Source organism: Eubalaena glacialis, chromosome 3, assembly GCF_028564815.1.
Source record: "Eubalaena glacialis isolate mEubGla1 chromosome 3, mEubGla1.1.hap2.+ XY, whole genome shotgun sequence".
Taxonomy (NCBI): domain Eukaryota; kingdom Metazoa; phylum Chordata; class Mammalia; order Artiodactyla; family Balaenidae; genus Eubalaena; species Eubalaena glacialis.
In genome coordinates, this window is record NC_083718.1 from 131,240,499 (window position 1) to 131,262,084 (window position 21,586).

Below are 21,586 nucleotides of genomic sequence, written 5' to 3' on the forward strand. Positions count from 1 at the left end.
AAGAGGGAGGTGGATGAGTCATTTTCTTATACCTAGTGATGAACAATGGACTTAAAAATGAGACTCTTTGCACTTAGAGAACAACAATAACAACAATATGAAGTACAGTTGAAGCAACTTTGGAAAAGAGAATCAGCCTCAGGTTATTTAACAACAGATGGTTTATATGCTATATTTATTGATGATTTAGAAGAGGAAGTAGATATTAAGTTGGTAAAATTTGTCTATTATACTAAGTTGTCTCTGAGAGTAAACACTTTGGATGATTGTGAGAAACTTCAGATGGAGTATTAGATAGCATGCTCCCAGAAAATATTAGATGGGCCTAAAATAATGTGTGTCATTAAAAAAATAACCCCATTTATATACACAGACACTTTCAACCTTCTGACCATTCAATCAGTCCCTGTGGGAGCTAGAGTCAAATAGGTGTTTAAAGTGTGACAATAATGAAAAACAACAATACTTTGTAAGAAATTCATAATTCAGATGACAGCTGCCATAATTCTACGATCTCACCTCTCAAAAGGAGTGCCCTTTTTTATATGTGATTATTTCATCTGAGAAAAACCAGAGAGAGTAGGTGTTTCAAGTTAAGAGAAACATGTTAAGAGAAATAATGTTAAAAGATGGTTGCAATCCAATTATAAAACATTTGTAAATATCATACTTATTTGGTGATAGCAAATACTCTTGAGTGAGATATTGTGTTCAATACTATAAAAAAACAATGTGAGCAAATTTTTATCATATTGTCCTTAATATTTAATCAAAGGACTACTTAATTCAAACTAAAATTAAATTATTAGACTAAAAAAACTGTCTCCTCTTACCATGAAATAAAATTTTGAGAGGGATTTGGCACCCCACAATGATGAACTATATTTATTTTTTAAACATATTTAATCAGATGACCAACTGTTTGAAAGTATCAGTCAAATGTGAGTTTAAGAAGGTCTCTCTCATACACACAGAATTACAATTAGTACATTGACTCATTATATTTTCACTTGCTTGCTCTCTCTTAGGTTTTAAACAATCTTGTCTGGATAGATTACCATTTAACTGTGTACACAGGTTCAGGTAAGGATGAGTTCTACGAGCAGTATTGGGAATATGGTGTGTGTCAGAAACTGCTTTGTTCTGGGAATACAAGACTAGGTCCTTGCTCTCTGAGAAATCTTCAGACCATAAGATGCTAATCATATTTCAATGTAATACAATAAGGGCTCCAAGATACACAGATGTTTTAGGATGCTTTGGAAACCCAGGAACAATACTACTTAACTCATTCTAAAGTAAAGTATGGGAAGATATTTGGAGAGAGTAAAAGTGAAGTTAAAATTTGAAATATAGGTTGGATATTTCAAGTTAAAAGTGGGTAAATATATTCTATGTGAACTTCATGAGGTGAAGAACAATGCAGTGTGTGTTATATAACTCCAAATGGAATTTATATTTATTTATATATTATATTTATTATATTATGAGTGTATGAAATGTACATCTATGTATGCATGTGTGCGTATTTGTAGATTTGTAGAGGTGTGTGTGGGTGTGTGAGGTATGAACTGGAGTGGGGATTGAGAGAGGCTTCTAAGATACAGTTTTGTCATTTGTGGAGGGGAAAACGCTTAAAATACTTTGGACCCTTCATGATAAATAGTCTCTCCTCTCAACACACTCTTGTAAATTTGAATCCAGAGAGCCTTAATAGGCTTGTTTTATCCGATCTTGACTGCTGTGAAATAGTCTCAGACCTGAAACGTAGAATATATCAAAAAGCCTCTTTTGTTCATTTCAGGATGAAGGTCACATCCATATTAATTGCCCTTATAGTGAAGCCTTCCTAGAGGCCACCTGTCAGAACATCTGGAGCTTGTGTTGCTGCCACTTCCAACACGGCACCATTTCCATCTCTACTCTGACTTCAAAGACCCATCAAGGTTGATGGTAAGGATCTGGGAAGGGACATGGCAGAGATTTACTGGCCCAGGCTCAGTTCTCTCCTAGAATTCTAAAATTCTTTCTTCTGTTTCCGGACCTAGCAAAAGACAGGTCATTTAAATTTGATATTTTCCAAAATATCACAGATACTTACTAAAAAAAAGAATATTAATAGATTTTCCAGGTTCCCCCTCAGGTTTTAGATTGAACATGAATCCATATGATCTGTTTTACATATCAGTGAAATAAACAGCATCACTTCAGGGATATCACTGTACCTTTAGGTTAAGTTTGAATATTGTGACCTTCGTCTTTTTTTGAATTACAGGGAAGAAAAGAAACATTACATATAAGATGTCATTGGGCATTATAGGTCCCCATCCAGAATCCAAACTCAGACCCAGCAAGCGGAAGTATCTGATGATATACCTGTGAGACTGAATCTCTCAGGGTGGGGTCACATCTTTATAGCTTTAATTTGTGGGAAACAACAGCTTAAGTTACTGACAAAGAAAAGGGCTTCAAAGTCACTACTGACATATTTTTCATTGGAGTCCCCCCAAAGGATTTAATTCCTCTCCTACTTGGCTAAACCTGCTGTGTTCTTAATTCTCCTTATTTACTTATTCCAAACTTGTTGTGAGTGCATGTGGTGTAGGGAAGAAGAATTAGTCATTGATGAAATAAGTGTGGAAAACAAGGGGTAGTCAGGTAAGGAGGTTTCTTTGCTCCAAGATTTCTCATAGTGTTTGATGTGTTAATACCCAAAGAAAACCTTAAAGAGAGGTGTGGTTTGGAGGAATAGTTACTGATCATATTTTCTTACCCTATCTGATTTTTTATTTGTATTTTCTCTTTGTTTTTGTTTTCCAAAGCATTTCATAGAACATGCTTTAGGAAATGCTGGCCTAGGCTATGATATTCAAATAGATTCTTTTCATGTGGCTTTCAGTACCTGTTAGCCTCCTGCTGGAGACAGCCTCATCAACGAGTCTACCTCCACACAAGACCAGTCCTGACCCCTCTTTGTGAACCCTATCTAGGCCCATATTTTTTCTTTTTTACAACCTTGCCTAAATCCTGGACCAGCAGTCTGCCTGTGGTCTAAGTTTCTCACTGATCCAGGTGTTCTACTTGTATTACATTGGGTGAGGAGACAGACAATAAATGGATAGAATAGTATGCTGAATGGTGATCACTGCTATAGAGAAAAATAAAGAAAAATAAGTAGTAAAAGAAATGAAGGACGAGTTATTATTTTATGTAAGGAGGCCAGAAATGACTTCTCTATTTAGGTGATATTTGGACAGAGACCTACTAGGGGTACCTAAGTGAACTGATGATAACAGATGAAAGTAGATTAGATGGGACTGATGGTAACTTTGAGTGCAACATTTTTTTGTTTTTTCAGAACTCTCCATTTGAAAATCCCTAGCAGTAAGGTATATCATTATTCTCATAGTTCAAGTTCATTTATTTGGAAAGGTATGGATATGTTTTTCCCTCTTTAAAAAATGCATCAAGCCATTAACAAAATGCTAGTTGGTATCATTCTGATTTTTTTCAATAGAGCTTTAAGTCTAAAGTTAAGCTATTCATAAAAGGAAGAATTTCTTAGCTCAGTGTATGCTTTTCTAAGCACTCATAACTCTAAGAATAGTTGCGGTCCAATTGCGTAGTTTCTATTACATAACAGGTTTCTTCTCTGAATCAGCATCACCTTTATATCTTGCTGAACTGACATATGCATTCTTGAAGAAAATTTGATCCTCCCCTAGTTTTCTTCTTAAGAAAACCAGAGTCCACCTGTCTATTATTACTAATTTCTCCTATTTTGAACATTCTCATATTTTAAAGTAATAATAATAACAGCTCAGTTTACAGGTCTCATTACAATTTTATATAACGTTTCATCAAATTAACTTCTACAACAAGCTTATAATTAATATATTTTTGAACAATTACTGTGAACTGGTGCTGTCCAAGGTGCTGAGTATACAGAGTAATGCAGATAGGACTTTCTTTCAAGGTGTTTACATCCTAGAGTAGAAAATAACCAAACCACATGAGGTACTATTGATTTTTCTGTTCTATAGGTGAAGAGACTAAGGCAGATTGAACTTAGGTTTACCCCACTTTAGATCCTGTGATTTTCATAGTTGTCATTTCTGCATTTTATCAAGGGAAATAGGGAAACTCATCAATAAAGAGAGTTCAATGAAGTATTGGTCCATATTTTGTGGCTGAAGGCATGATGCCAAGTTCTGGAATCAACATTTCTCATTTCTCATAAGTTTACTCTCCAGCCTTAGCTTGGAAAAAAAACACTTTGGGTACTGCTTAAAAGAAAGATTTTCAGCTCTGTCTTCAGACAGTAGGTCTGTGATAATCTGCATTTTTTAAAAATTTCTTGAGTGAGTCTGATGCAGATGACTTGTGAGCCCAGCTTTGTGAAATGTATTTGATAGTAGTAAGGTCTGCAAAATGTTAAGGGAGGCAGTCAGTAATTAAGCTAATGGGTCCATCAGACGAGACAGGCATGAACAGGGCCAAGAAAGTGCAGCATCAAAGAGAGCTCTTGATGAGTTAGAACACTGAAAAGGTAAGGATTCAACCTTGACCTTGACATTTTTTTAATCTCAGACAGTACTAGTTGATTTGTGTCTGTTGATCTATGTCCAAAGTCCAGTCGCTGGGCTCAGGACTCCATTGGATTTCATCACTCAGGGGAGCCTCAGTTCCCTGCTCATCAGAGACACAATCATCATAAGGCTTGAACAAACCTCTTCCTAAACCTGGAGAACAGGTCATGACCACATTACTTTTAATGTCAATGACCACAGACTAATTTTAAATAAAGTGTAAGCATCCTGTTTTTATCCAATTCTAAGGGTTAGAAATTTTCAAGCACCGCAGGCTTTGAAGAAGATGGCATACACAAAAATAAGAGAAACATTCAGGATTTTTTTTAAAAAAGCATTATAATGATCTCTTTGAATTCACTTGAGACATAATCCATAAACCTAAATATATTATTTAGTATATTAATTGAATGCAAATACTTTTTTTGCTTATAAAATGTTCTTTGTTGACTTCATTCTAAATGGAAAAAGTCAGAAGAAAAAAGTATTGAAGACAATTTGAAAGATCTGTGCTGCTCTAAAGTCTCTTTCATAGATAAGTAGTAACTTATTCATAACTTCAAGGTTTTATATCAGGCCAGAGCAAATTCTTTGTGTAAATTTTAAATGACATTTAATTACACTGTTTTTTGGAGGCAAGTGGATTTTTAAATTCAAGTAGTTTACTTTATTGGTCTTTTGTCTTTGTATAGTTTGAGGAAAAGGATAGGCCCATTTTTTTTTTTTTTCCTGTCTCTTGAGAGGGAATGATTTCTAGAAACTGTTCATTTCAAAGATCTTTTGTCATGCTTCTACTGCAGCTAAGTCTTGAGAACTCCTTTTACAGACACCAGGGAAGAGTGTTGAAGAGGAATCTACTGACAATCCAAAAGCTCACTGAAGTCACCTTTTTTAGCATCAATGTCTGAAGGGTCTGATCTAGCAACAAGTTAATCGAAATAAATGAATCCTGCTAGTGAATTAATGTGCTTTTAACTGGGATTCACTCTTTTTAAATAATGTTGCTGCTTCTGTGGCCTAATAACTTGGTACAAATTATGAGAATTACAAATTTTGGCAGAACAGCAGGTGTTTTAGGGAAACTCCCAAATCTCATCACATAGTTGACATCTCATTTAACTTATGGCAAGATTTAGAAGTGATTTTGAATATGTCAGTGTGTCCACTGGTGTTTCTTAAGAGTTTTAGAAAACCTTAAGCGTATATTTTCAGTGATTTAAAGGGGAGGAATAAGTGCTGATAATTTCATTTCATCTCATCTATGATTCTCTTGTTCTTTGAAAGAACAAAAAACAAGTATTTCCCCTATATTCTGGTAGTTATATGCTTAGTATCGTTCTCTCCTGCTCTGTCTTTCAATTATGAATTTCTTGGGGCTTTTGTCATAGTACTTACTTCATAGATGCTTAACAGATATTTGCTGAATGGATGGATGGATGAAATAATAGGAAATTTAGTTTGTGATTGCACAGAGATAATTTGTCTGTGGAAGGAAGGAGACAAAGAGGAGAAATGCACAGTAAAAGACTTCTTGGGACACATAATCTGGAAACAGGGTGAAAGCATGCCTAATCACCAGCCCCTGCTTTCATCGCATGTGGAGTGACCAGGTAGAAAAATCCACCGCATGTGCCATCACGAGGCCAGGGGTGCAGTTTGCAGATCTTACACTTAATAACTGTTTGACCTTGGAAAAGACGCTTTAATTCCTATTCCTCATTTTAAATATAGGTCTTTGTATAAAGCCACTTTCACAGACTCATGATAATGAAAGGCACGTACCATTCTGTTTGAACCTTTTAGCCCTTCTTCCCAAATAGCCAGCTGACCTATATCCTGTGCTTTGGGAGGAGGGTAATGATTTTATTTTAAAACTTTGCAGACATATTTCCTGAGTATCTGTCTGGAAGCCCTGCGATTCACTCAGGCTTAACTTACAAAGTGGCAGATCTCTCCCTTCAGGGCAAACACATCCACTGGCTGCTGTGTTCACAAAACCAGTGAAGGCATATTCCTCTTTCTCCTTTAAAGTTTATTCATGCCTCCACATGCTCAAGGAGGCATGACTAAGCTGCATGGCATGAGGAAGTCTCAGGAAGTAGAAGTCTTTTAATAGCTATAGAGCCTAGTTCTAGCAATACAGATTGATTAAAGTAGCACAGCTCTTATCATTTATTTTGTGCATATAAAGGTAATTTTTACATATAAAAATGGAACCTTCCTCTATCAGGCAGCATCCAGGCACATTTTCACATTATTTAGCTGCATAAGTACTGAACTGAGAATCAGGAACTGTGGGGTTTTTTTATGTCTCTGACTTGTTTTTTTGACTTTGACTTAGCCCATGACTGACTATGAGGAAAAAAAAGCATAACAAAAACTCTGTATGCTTAATAATGATCAAGTATGTACCACTTCCACTTCCATCAAAAAGAAAAGAAAAAAATCCCACAGTCTCTGAATTCATTTTACTCCTTTAGCAGCTTTTACTCAATTTAAAACTTCAAAAGTCAAAAGGGTAATATTTTTTAAACATAAATTTGATCATTCTTAAAAGTCTCTGATAATTCTGACACTGCATTGCCTATTGGAATAACTCCTAAACCCCATAGAATGGCATTCAAAGCCCTTCACAAATCTTGCCTCAGCCTACCTCAGAACTGAGCAAACATGGACAGAGCAGGGTCATTCTCTTTCTTCCCTCATCTCTTAACCCCCTGTCTTTCTCTCCTCTACCCTCTGTACTTGTTACGTTGAACTACTCTCTGTCCAGGAAACATTTCAAGCATCTCCTTCATACTTTCTTTGCTGATGCTGTTCCTTCAGCTTAGAATGTCCTTCCCTTTTATACCCCCTTTTTTACAGATGACCCAGAAAACTCTTCCCTATAGCTTTCTCTTACATTTCTCTCCTTCCCCAGAAATATATGCTCCCTCAGTCATATGTAAGCTGCCGTAATAGTGTGTATATAACTGCATTGTAGTATTTAATGCACTTTAATGTAATTTTTACCTGTGTGTTTCCCTTGCTAGACTTTGAGATCTCTAAGATCAAGGAATATTTCTTGTTTATTTTTAATTTTCTTGTGCCTTCCACAGTTCTTATTTGTACTAAGCGACCACTCAATATTTGATGGATGGTACTGAATTTCTGGTAATTATTTTAATGTTGTTTTTGTTTGTTTTTAGCAAAATTGAGACAATGGAACTGATTTGAGACAATCGTGATTCCAGCAAAAACTCACAATTTAATTGGTACTTTTCAGTATGAGGTAAACATAGTATTAATACTAAAAACTACCTTTCTTGAATGCTCACTATGTACTTGGCACTATGCCAATGATTTTAGTATTATTTAACTCAATCCATTTATTATATCTGAAAGTGAGTATTGTCTCAATTTGCGATTGAGGAAAATGAAGCTAAGAGGGGACAAATTGGTTGCTCAAGATATCAGAGTTAATTAATGGTATAGCCTGGGTTGGAATTCAAGCTTATTTGGTTCCAATCTATATGAGTCCTCCTCAATTCCTCTTTATTCTTTACTCTCCATATCCAATGCATTGGCAAGTCTTGTTGATACTACCTCTCTGGATAAAGTCCCAAGTCCATGTGTTTTTCCCCATCTCTATTTTAGTCCTAACTACCATCATTTCTTACCTAGACTATGGTAGTAACCTCATCACTGATCTACCTGTACTTACTCTTGCTCCTTACTCCACACCTTATTCTTTACTCATTCCTAGAATCTTTAAAACACACACACACACAGAGACACAGACATTCCCATGTTACCTTCTGCTTAAAGCCTTCCAGTGGTTTCCTACTGAGATTACAATAAAATACAAGGTCTATGTAAACTGGCCCCAGCCTTTGTCCCTGACCTCATGTCATGTTATCTTGCTCTTACACAGAATTCTCCAGTTGCATGGGCCTCCTGCTTGTTTCTCAAATCTTTCAGCCGTGTTCTTATCTCAGGGCATTTGTACTTGCTGTGCCCTCTGCTTGCAAAGTTCTTCCTTTAGGAAACTCCGTGGTTGGATCTCACTAATCTTTTAGGTGTCAGAGAGGCTTCTCAGATATATATAATGATTCTACAACCTCCATTACTTTCTGTCATGTTACTGTTTTTTGATCTTTTTGGCACTTATTGCTTTTTGAAATCATCTAATTTATTTACTCTTTCTTCCCATAAGAATCAAATCTCAGGATGGTAGAGATTTTGCTAGTACTCTTCACTGCTCTAACCCCAAACCTAGTCAAAAAACATATTTCAAATTATTTCATGCCATTGATAGGTAGGGTTATAGAAAAACACACACTTGATTTCCAGTTGCAATTTTCAAGCTGATTTGGAGGTCTGAATCATTTTCTTCTATCTATGCTATATTGGAAAAGGAAGTCAGTCAGGCCTGATCTAAAATTCTAGTTCCATCATTTACTGAGTTTGTGATGTTGGACTCTTTGACTCAATTTCTTTATCAGAAGACTTCCTAAAACATAGTATGACAATCTGACAAATGACTGGCATACTGCCTGACACTCAATATTTCAGAGCTATTTTTATGTGTAATATCACAAAAGAGATTCAAATAAGTACCAAAGCCTAGTCCTGGAAAGATAGCCAAGGAAGGCTCAGGGGTGAAGTAAAGGGACAAGCTGTGTTGAAAGGATTTCTATAGAGAATAGAATAATAAATTTTAAGCAGTGAGAACTGTGCTATTAAGGACACATGTGTGGAAAATGAAAGACTTCTTTGGTGTATTAAGGGTAAAAAAGTTTTACCAGATTAGAAGACTTTATTTAGAGTAATAACTTAAAAGATACTTATGGGAAATATGGCAAAAAATGAGGTAGAAATCAGGGAGATTCTTAATTCTTATGCTAATCTACCTAAAACTTGGAGTTTGCTAATGTGCTTTATTTTACAAAAGAAAATAACCTGAATTTTGCAAATTACTATATCCATATATTAATTTAGTTTCTGCATTCAAGTGAATATACTATATTGTATTATCATTGCCATGGTAGTAAATAACTAATTTTGTTATAAGTATTATAAATAAATTATAACCATTAAAAAATATTATATATATATCATATATAAAATATGTATTATGTGGTTGTTTGTATACACATACATGTATACTAGCCATGAATAAATGATGAGTTATAGTTGTTGGGGGAACATATATCTTGAATCTGCAAATCCAAGACTGAATCTTTTGAATAAATATTCAGATTCAATTGTACTTAATTCATTGTTAACTGGAATATCAGTTCATACAGTTTCCATGGTTACTATTTCATTTTTTGACTCAAATCAGGTACTGTTAAACACAATTTATGAATTGTTTATATCTTAGGAAAAATTATTAACTAATAAGATATATTGCTTTATATTTTTATTCCTTTTTCCCCTCCTTAAGAAATAGAATAAATACAATAATTTTAGTTGCAGTATTTTTAAAGAAAATATTTGGATTAAATTTTTGATGATCAGTTTGGGGAGTAGAGAAAGGGAAAAAAGGGATTAACTAGATTATAGGGTCTCCCTAGGTGCCAGATACTGTGCCAGGTATTTTCACACATTATTTTAATTCAGCTTTTATAGCTCTGACGACATGAACACAATTATAAGCTTAAAAAGATAATGAGTGTCTGAATTCAGAGGCAAGGATCCATATAAGGCTTTCAGGCTGTGTTGTTTTGTTTTGTTTCCCTGAATGATCAATTCAGGCAATGTACTAGTACTGTCTCATACAGTCTTAGAAAAAGACTTAGAAAAAATTAGAAATTGATACTGAGACAGGTGGTTATTCCAAAGGTATCAGAGACATAAAAATATCTGGGTTTAAATATCCCTAGGAAAAAGACATTGAGGAGTGTTGAGGAATATAATCAGAATACCTGGAGATAACTGCTGATTCTGCCTCTGACGTTAGTCAAGTCACTGCATCAGAGGCTCAATATCTTGATTTAGAATAAAGGTTTATTAGGTAGGATAATGGCTAAATTGCTGCAAAAGCACCTATAAATATAGTGGTTGCAGTGCAATAGAAATTTATTTCTCATCCTAAAAATTTTGCTCTAGGAAGAATTCAGGGACCTGCGTTTCTTACACACTTTTGCTCCACTATCACCTAAGGGATTTTTCACACCTTCTTGGTTGTAGTTATGTTCTTATGTTGATACCATGTCTGAGCTCCAGACTGTAAAAAAAAAAGGGGGTGGGGGGAATGAAGTCCAGGGCAAACCATTTCCCTTTCAAGCATCTGAGGTGTCCTTTGCATTCATTATTTCTTTTTTCATTCCATTGGTGAGAACTTAGTCATTTGACCATACTGAGTTACTAAAGAGACTAGGAATTGTTAGACTAATTGGATGGTCACATGTCCCAATAAAACTTAATAGTTATAGAAGAAGGGACTAATTGACTTGGGGTGACAATATGCAGTCTACCACGACAGAGCTGATATTTCTCTCATTGACTTGTAAAGGCAAGGAATTTCTAGCAGGCACCAAGAACAAATGCCTAACTATTTCTTGCTTTTTAGGAGGCAAGACACTTCTGCCTCAATATGACATTTCTGGGGCTTATATATATATATATATATATATATATACACACACTATTCTAAAATCTCTTTTATTTTAGAAAAATCATTTCACTAAAAAGGATTTGTCCTCTTCACCCTCTCTACATCCAAGGTCGTATTTTTCAGTTGTATGACTCCTGGTAGGCAGTGTATTGCAATGGTTCTGTAGTATTTGCAGAGCTGTGGCCAATTTCCCCAACATTATCTGATATGTGTTGGCAACTGTCCCCATCCCCACCCCCAATTGCTTACACAGAGAAGTTACAGTTGGCTAATTACTTTCATTTAGCCAATTGTTTTTGTAAAGCCTGAGTTAGAGACATAAAGCCTGTAGGCTTCCTCTTGATGGATAAAATTTTGCTTTTGATAATGGGTATTAACTATAGTGAAAAACAAATAATCTCAAATATTAAATATGACTTTATTCCAATTTCTGAAATTTTCTACTTATATAATAATTCTATCTAAGTAATCATACATAACACTAGTACATGTATTAGACACGTACTGTGCAGTTTTTCAGTTTTCATAGTCATTTTATATGTGGTCAACTCTAAATTTTAGTGTAATCAAGTTTTCTTTTAAAATATATATTAAAATAAATGTGACACATGAAATTTAACCAATACAAACATAATACAATGGAAAAGACTTTTGTTACCCCAGACTTCAGCAGTACAGCTCAAAGATAGATAATTTTAATAGTTTGGTGGTTTCCAATACAGAAATGTTTCATGCTTAGATATGCATTTCTGTCATCTTTAATGAACATGGAGGAATATACCACTGGCATTGTTCCATACCTTGTTGTATTTTTTCATTTAATCACACATATTCTAGTGCAACAAGATCTAATCCAGTTTACCTGAAGGGCTACATTATTTCATTGTATAGATGTACCATCATTTATGTAATTAGTCTGTATTAATATGTTTCTAGATTGTTTCCAGATGTTTGCTATTATGCATAGACCTACCATTTACATCCTTGTGCATAAATATTTTCTACATGTACAAATATACTTGTAGGAGAGATTCTTAGAAGATTTATTGTTACAAAGTTTCATTTTACTCTCTGAATTTTTTTTTTTGTTTTGTTTTTGTTGTTTGCTTAAAATTTGAGAGGAGTTGTAAAAATACAAAGTAATATAATAAGATATAATACAACATTACATATGTGTGCAAATCTATTTATCTATGTAGGTATACCCATATTTACATAATTTTTATCCCCTTGTCTTTATCTACCTCCTGTAAATTCTAGTACAGAGTGCTTCTACCACCACCTCACCCCTAACTTGGAAAACCATTGCTTATGGCTGATTGCTCCCAGGGGTATAGTTTCCATCTAGGAATTCCTTTATGCAGTCACCCATTCCTGAAACACTCAACTGTTTACATTTTTATCTGCCTGTCCCAGGACCTAGCCTCACTCTTCAAGTTTGGCTGGGATAGCAACGTTTTAACTGTCTTCTTCATTCTCCAAGATATTCTTCTCTTTTAAATAAGGGAGAGAATGAGAATAAGTCCTTTATAGTTCTTCAGTATGATCCTATTTTTACCTTAAAAAAAATTCTTGCATTCTTTCTTAGTTTTCAGCAAGTATTCAGATTTTTCATCTTTTTTTGTTATATATTTGCTGGTCACTTCCTTGGGAACCTGAAAATGAATCACATTCTATAGTGATTTTGAAGATAGAAACAAGTTTTTAACTCTCCTAGTGACTGCCTTTAATTTTAAAGTGAATGTGTCCAATGTATATCAAATAATCATGTTGTACACTTTAAATATCATATTATACCTCAATAAATCTGGGAAAAAAAAAGTGAATGTGTCCAATTCAACATAGTTCCCTAGTTACCAAAGCAAAAAACAAAATAATTACTTTTGACTCATATTCATGTAGAATAGTTTATTTGATATACTCTTCTGTGGCTCTCCACATAATTCTTAGATTTTTAACCTATAAATCCACATTATTCTATTTTTTATAAACATCTTTATTGGAGTATGATTACTTTACAATGGTGTGTTAGTTTCTGTTGTGTCACAAAGTGAATCAGCTATACATATACATACCTCCCCAATATCTCCTCCCCCTTCCCTCTCTTTCCACCCCCCCATCCTACCCCTCTACGTGGTCACAAAGCACTGAGCTGATCTCCCTGTGCCATTTTACATTTGGTAGTGTATATATGTCCATGCCACTCTTTCACTTCGTCCCAGCTTACACTTCCCCCTCCCCGTGTCCACAAGTCAATTCTCTGCGTCTGCGTCTTTATTCCTATCCTTCCCCTAGGTCCTTCAGAACCTTTTTTTTTGATTCCATATATATGTGTTAGCATATGGTATTTGTTTTTCTCTTTCTGACTTACTTCACTCTGTATGACAGACTCTAGGTCCATCCACCTCACTACAAATAACTCAATTTTGTTTCTTTTTATGGCTGAGTAATATTCCATTGTATATATATGCCACATCTTCTTTATCCATTCATCTGTTGATGGACACTTAGGTTGCTTCCATGTCCTGGCTATTGTAAATAGAGCTGCAATGAACATTTTGGTACATGACTCTTTTTGTATTATGGTTTTCTCAGGGTATATGCCCAGTAGTGGGATTCCTGGGTCGTATGGTACTTCTATTTTTAGTTTTTTAAGGAACGTCCATACTGTTCTCCATAGTGGCTGTATCAATTTACATTCCCAATTTACATTCCCAAGAGGGTTCCCTTTTCTCCACATCCTCTCCAGCATTTATTGTTTCTAGATTTTGTGATGATGGCCATTCTGACTGGTGTCGGATGATATCTCATTGTAGTTTTGATTTCCATTTCTCTAATGATTGATGATGTTGAACATTCTTTCATGTGTTTGTTGCCATTCTGTATATCTTCTTTGGAGAAATGTCTATTTAGGTCTTCTGCCCATTTTTGGATTGGGTTGTTTGTTTTTTTTGATATTTAGCTGCATGAGCTGCTTGTAAATTTTGGAGATTAATCGTTTGTCAGTTGCTTCATTTGCAAATATTTTCTCCCGTTCTGAGGGTTGTCTTTTGGTCTTGTTTATGGTTTCCTTTGCTGTGCAAAAGCTTTTAAGTTTCATTAGGTCCCATTTGTTTATTTGTGTTTTTATTTCCATTTCTCTTGGAGGTGGGTCAAAAAGGATCTTGCTGTGATTTATGTCATAGAATGTTCTGCCTATGTTTTCCTCTAAGAGTTTGATAGTGTCTGGCTGTACGTTTAGGTCTTTAATCCATTTTGAGTTTATTTTTGTGTATGGTGTTAGAGAGTGTTCTAATTTCATACTTTTACATGTACCTGTCCAGATTTCTCAGCACCACTTATTGAAGAGGCTGTCTTTTCTCCACTGTATATTCTTGCCTCCTTTACCAAAGATAAGGAGAGCATATGTGCGTGGGTTTATCTCTGGGCTTTCTATCTTGTTCCATTGATCTATATTTCTGTTTTTGTGACAGTACCATACTGACTTGATTACTGTAGCTTTGTAGTATAGTCTGAAGTCAGGGAACCTGATTCCTTCAGCTCTGTTTTTCTTTCTCAAGATTGCTTTGGCTATTCGGGGTCTTTTGTGTTTCCATACAAATTGTGAAATTTTTTGTTCTAGTTCTGTGAAAAATGCCAGTGGTAGTTTGATAGGGATTGCATTGAATCTGTAGATTGCTTTGGGTAGTAGAGTCATTTTCACAATGTTGATTCTTCCAATCCAAGAACATGGTATATCTCTCCATCTATTTGTATCATCTTTAATTTCTTTCATCAGTGTCTTATAATTTTCTGCATACAGGTTTTTTCTCTCCTTAGGTAGGTTTATTCCTAGATATTTTATTCTTTTTTGTTGCAATGGTAAATGGCAGTGTTTTCTTAATTTCTCTTTCAGATTTTTCATCATTCGTGTATAGAAATGCAAGAGATTTCTGTGCATTAATTTTATATCCTGCTACTTTACTAAAGTTATTGATTAGCTCTAGTAGTTTTCTGGTCGCATCTTTAGGATTCTCTATATATAGTCTCATGCCATCTGCAAACAGTGACAGCTTTACTTCTTCTTTTTTCGATTTGGATCCCTTTTATTTCTTTTTCTTCTCTGATTGCTGTGGCTAACACTTCCAAAACTATGTTGAATAATAGTGGTGAGAGTGGGCAACCTTGTCTTGTTCCTGATCTTAGTGGAAATGGTTTCAGTTTTCACCATTGAGGACGATGTTGGCTGTGGGTTTGTCATATATGGCCTTTATTATGTTGAGGAAAGTTCCCTCTATGCCTACTTTCTGCAGGGTTTTTTAATCATAAATAGGTGTTATATTTTGTTGAAAGCTTGCTCTGCATCGATTGAGATGATCATATGGTTTTTCTCCTTCAATTTGTTAATATGGTGCATCACATTGATTGATTTGCGTATATTGAATAATCCTTGCATTCCTGGGATAAACCCCACTTGATCATGGTGTATGATACTTTTAATGTGCTGTTGGATTCTGTTTGCTAGTACTTTGTTGAGGATTTTTGCATCTATCTTCATCAGTGTTATTGGCCTGTAGTTTTCTTTCTTTGTGACATCTTTGTCTGATTTTAGTATCAGGGCGATGGTGGCCTCCTAGAATGAGTTTGGGAGTGTTCCTTCCTCCGCTATATTTTGGAAGATTTTGAGATGGATAGGTGTTAGCTCTTCTCTAAATGTTTGAAAGAATTCCCCTGTGAAGCCATCTAGTACTGGGCTTTTGTTTGTTGGAAGGTTTTTAATCACAGTCTCAATTTCAGTGCTTGTGATTGGTCTGTTCATATTTTCTATTTCTTCCTGGCTCAGTCTCAGAAGGTTGTGCATTTCTAAGGATTTGTCTATTTCTTCCAGGTTGTCCATTTTATTAGCATATAGTTGCTTGTAGTTATCTCTCATGATCGTTTGTATTTCTGCAGTGTCAGTTGTTACTTCTCCTTTTTCATTTCTAATTCTATTGATATGAGTCTTCTCCCTTTTTCTCTTGATGAGTCTGGCTAATGGTTTATCAATTTTGTTTATCTTCTCAAAGAACCAGCTTTTAGTTTTATTGATCTCTGCTATCGTTTCCTTCAGTTCTTTTTCATTTATTTCTGATCTGATCTTTATGAGCTCTTTCCTTCTGCTAACTTTGGGGTTTTTCTGTTCTTCTTTCTCTAATTGCTTTAAGTGTAAGGTTAGGTTGTTTATTTGAGATATTTCTTGTTTCTTAAGGTAGGATTGTGTTTCTATAAACTTCCCTCTTAGAACTGCTTTTGCTGTATCCCATAGGTTTTGGGTCATCATGTTTTCATTGTCATTTGTTTCTAGGTATTTTTTGATTTCCCTTTGATTTCTTCAGTGATCTCTTGGTTATTATGTAGTGTATTGTTTAGCCTCCATGTGCCTGTATTTTTTGCAGATGTTTTCCTGTAATTGATATCTAGTCTCATAGCATTGTGGTCGGAAAAGATACTTGATACGATTTCAAATTTCTTAAGTTTACCAAGGCTTGATTTGTGACCCAGGATATGATCTATCCTGGAGAATGTTCCATGAGCACTTGAGAAGAATGTGTATTCTGTTGTTTTTGGGTGGAATGTCCTATAAATATCAATTAAGTCCATCTTGTTTAATGTATCATTTAAAGCTTGTGTTTCCTTATTTATTTTCATTTTGGATGATCTGTCCATTGGTGAAAGTGGGGTGTTAAAGTCTCCTACTATGATTGTGTTATTGTCGATTTCCCCTTTTATGGCTGTTAGTATTTGCCTTATGTATTGAGGTGCTCCTATGTTGGGTGCATAAATATTTACAATTGTTATATCTTCTTCTTGGATTGCTCCCTTGATCATTATGTAGTGTCCTTCTTTGTCTCTTGTAATAGTCTTTATTTTAAAGTCTATTTTGTCTGATATGAGAATTGCTACTCCAGCTTTCTTTTGATTTCCATTTGCATGGAATATCTTTTTCCATCCCCTCACTTTCAGTCTGTATGTGTCCCTACGTCTGAAGTGGGTCTCTTGTAGACAGCATATATATACAGGTATTGTTTTTGTATCCATTCAGCTAGTCTATGTCTTTTGGTTGGAGCATTTAATCCATTTACATTTAAGGTAATTATCGATATGTATGTTCCTATTACCATTTTCTTAATTGTTTTCAGTTTGTTTTTGTAGGTCTTTTCCTTCTGTTGTGTTTCCTGCCTAGAGAAGTTCCTTTAGGATTTGTTGTAAAGCTGGTTTGGTGGTGCTGAACTCTCTCAGCTTTTGCTTGTCTGTAAAGATTTTAATTTCTCCATCAGATCTGAATGAGATCGTTGCTGAGTAGAGTAATCTTGGTTGTAGTTTTTTCCCCTTCATCACTTTAAATATGTCCTTCCACTCCCTTCTGGCTTCCAGAATTTCTGCCGAAAGATCAGCTGTTAACTTTATGGGGATTCCGTTGTGTGTTATTTGTTGTTTTTCCCTTGCTGCTTTTAATATTTTTTCTTTGTATTTTATTTTTGATAGTTTGGTTAATATGTCTTGGAGTGTTTCTACTTGGATTAATCCTGTATGAGACTCTCTGTGCTTCCTGTACTTGATTAACTATTTCCTTTCCCATATTAGGGAAGTTTTCAACTATAATCTCTTCAAATATTTTCTCAGTCACTTTCTTTTTCTCTCCTTCCTCTGGGACCCCTATAATTCGAATGTTGGTGTGTTTAATGTTGTCCCAGAGGTCTCTGAGACTGTCCTCAATTCTTTTCATTCTTTTTTCTTTATTCTGCTCTGCTGAATAGTAGTCATTTTGCTCAACTTACTGTGTTTGGGGTCTCCTTTTTGCAGGCTGCAGGTTTGTAGTTCCCTTTGTTTTTGGTGTCTGCCCCCAGTGGCTAAGGTTGGTTCAGTGGCTTGTGTAGGCTTACTGGTGGAGGGGACTAGTGCTTGTGTTCTGGTGGATGAGGCTGGATCTTGTCTTTCTGGTGGGCAGGTCCACATCTGGTAGTGTGTTTTGGGTCTGTGGCTTTATTATGATTTTAAGCAGCCTGTCTGCTAATGGATGGGGTTGTGTTCCTGTCTTGCTAGTTGTTTGGCATAGGGTGTCCAGCACTGTAGCTTGCTGGTCATTGAGTGAAGCTGGGTCTTGGCGTTGAGATGGAGCTCTCTGGGAGATTTTCGCCATTTGATATTACGTGGAGCTGGGAGCTCTCTTGTGGACCAGTGTCCTGAAGTTGGCTCTCCCACCTCAGAGGCTCAACCCTGACCCCTTGCTGGAGCACAAAGAGCCTTTCATCCACACGGCTCTGAATAAAAGGGAGAAAAAAATGAAAGAAAGAAAGAAAAGAAGAAAGAAAGAAAGGAAGGAAGAAAGAAAGAAGATAAAATAAAATAAAAAGTTATCAAAATAAAAAATAATTATTAAGAGAAAAAATTTTTAAAGTAAAAAAAAAACAAAAAACAAAAAACAGACGGACAGAACCCTAGGGCAAATGGTAAAAGCAAAACTATAGAGACAAAATCACACACAGAAGCATACACATCACACTCACAAAAAGAGAAAGAAGGAAAAAAATATATATCTTTGCTCCCAAAGTCCACCTCCTCAATTTGGATGATTCGTTGTCTTCAGGTATTCCACAGATACGGGTACATCAAGTTGATTGTGGAGATTTAATCCGCTGCTCCTGAGGCTGCTGGGAGAGATTTCTCTTTCTCTTCTTTGTTCGCACAGCTCCCAGGGTTCAGCATTGGATTTGGCCCGCCTCTGCGTGTAGGTCGCCTGAGGGCATCTGTTCTTCACTCAGACAGGACAGGGTTAAAGGAGCAGCTGATTCGGGGGCTCTGGCTCACTCAGGCCGGGGGGAGGGAGGGGTACGGATGCAGGGCTAGCCTGCAGCGGCTGAGGCCGGCGTGACGTTGCACCAGCCTGAGGCGCGCCGTGTGTTCTCCCGCAGAAGTTGTCCCTGGATCACGAGACCCTGGCAGTCGCGGGCTGCACAAGCTCCCAGGAGGGGAGGTGTGGATAGTGACCTGTGTTTGCACACAGGCTTCTTGGTGCCTTCTGCAGCAGCCTTAGCGTCCCATGCCCATCTCTGGAGCTCCTTTAAGCGGTGCTCTTAATCCCCTCTCCTTGCGCACCAGGAAACAAAGAGGGAAGAAAAAGTCTCTTGCCTCTTAGGCAGCTCCAGACCTTTTCCTGGACTCCCTCCCAGCTAGCCGTGGTGCTCTAACCTCTTCAGGCTGTGTTCACGCAGCCAACCCCAGTCCTCTCCCTGCGATCCGACCGAAGCCGAGCCTCAGCTCCCAGCCCCCGCTCGCCCCGGTGGGTGAGCAGACAAGCTTCTTGGGCTGGTGAGTGCTGGTCAGCACCGATCCTCTGTGCAGGAATCTCTCTGCTTTGCCCTCGGCACCCCTGTGGCTGCGCTCTGCTCTGTGGCTCCGAAGCTTCCCCCCTCTGCCACCCGCAGTCTCTGCCCGTAAAGGGGCTTCTAGTGTGTGGAAACCTTTCCTCCTTCACAGCTCCCTCCTTCTGGTGCAGGTCCCATCCCTAGTCTTTTGCCTCTGTTTTTCTTTTTTCTTTAGCCCTTCCCAGGTACGTGGGGAGTTTCTTGCCTTTTGGGAATTCTGAGGTCTTCTGCCAGCGTTCAGTAGGTGTTCTATAGGAGTTGTTCCACATGTAGATGCATTTCTGATGTATTTGTGGAGAGGAAGGTGATCTCCGCGTCTTACTTTTCTGCCATATTTAAGCTCCTCCCTTTCCCTTATATTTTATCTTAATTTTTAATGTATCATACTTTTTTTCCTCTCTCTGCTGAAAGCTTTCCATTGGAAATATCAATTAGATGTACCGTATTTTCTTCTTTCAATTTATTTGGTTTTTCTTTTTTTTTTTCCTGCTATTCTCTTATATAATATAAGCCATTTCTGGGCAAGACACAAAACAGGGTATGGGATTATACTCCTCTGGTTAACTTAATGGATGGAAAGAACATCTTTTTGTATTCCAAGAGTGCTTCTACTACTGTTACTCTAGGCTAAACCACTCACTATTTGTTGTAGATAAACTCCCTCACCCACACTCCAGCAACAGCCTTGCTCAGTATTTTTAAAATTTCAGGCATTGTACTCATACAGGGAGAGTCATGTTACAGCTGCTGAAACTACATGATTTGGGCCATGAGTAATGGCCAGACACTAGCCAACTGGTCTGCACCTATTGGTGTTTCCTGACCACTCTTCCCATGCACCCCCTCTGGTTTGCCTACTGCCTCTTTTGCTGTTACTGCTTTACTCCTATATCAGGTAAGGTGGACATCTATTGTGTCAAGGTTTGAGGAGCACTGCTAGTGCTTCTGATTCATGGTTATGACCTTTTGGGAAGCTATTTAGTAATGCTCCCCAACACTATCACTATTTGGAGAGTGCTAGTCTGGAAAATATGAGCTGAATGCTTACCTTTAATGGCAAGGATGCCCGCTAAAGAACCTTTCCAAATTACATTGCTAAGCCCTGGACAACCTAAAGCAGTGAGAGTATAAGGAAAAGAGATGGTTAAAATTCGCAACTGCAATCAGTCAATAGTCTTTGGCCCTTTTTCTTGCCTGGTTGGGTACCTGCTAACGTTCCTTCTTAAGCTTCCTAAGCTTTCTAAGCTTGGATTTCTCAGTTTTTATGGCCATATCTGAGTATGGATATGCATTAACTAAACTTGCTATATTATTTTTGAACTCAGTGGTTTGTTATGAAGTTAGAAGACTGCAGCTGATACTCAGTGCATTATTTTTCCTTGATGCCAATAAATCTCAGATAGTGTCCTGTCTGAGTATCTTTTTCTGGTTCTACCCGCCCTACCCAACCTAGGATAGAGTTTACTGTTTTCACCATATACACTGTGCTTATCTCAAAATTAACATTTAAAACACTGAATGTTTCTGTCTCTTGAAATGGGTAATATGGTCCTTGATGGAACAAAACAGTACCTCTCAAGTGCATACATAGCATCGACCAAATTTCCCAACACAAAGTTGGCTAAATGATTTCCCTACCAAACATCTCCAGGAAGATAAATGGCAAATTATCACAGGACAAATAGATGTCAACCATTTTATGAAAAATCCTGAAACAGAGAATTTATTTTTTTTCAAATCTATGATTTTGAAAGCTGGAAAATATTCTCTTTTCTTAATTTTCAAGTTGCATAACTTATATCTGCTTAAGGAAGTAGCACAGCATATACTTACTTATCTTTGCTTCTAAAGGCTTATCTGAAAATCATGCTGCTAAGAATGGGAAGTGTGGTTAATGGCTGCTTCCTACAGGAATAAACCAAACCTAGTTAGAAGAAACAGGATAAAAATAAACAGATTTAACAGATACTGTTCCTGAGAGGAAAATTTAAAGTAAACTTTATTAAAATCAA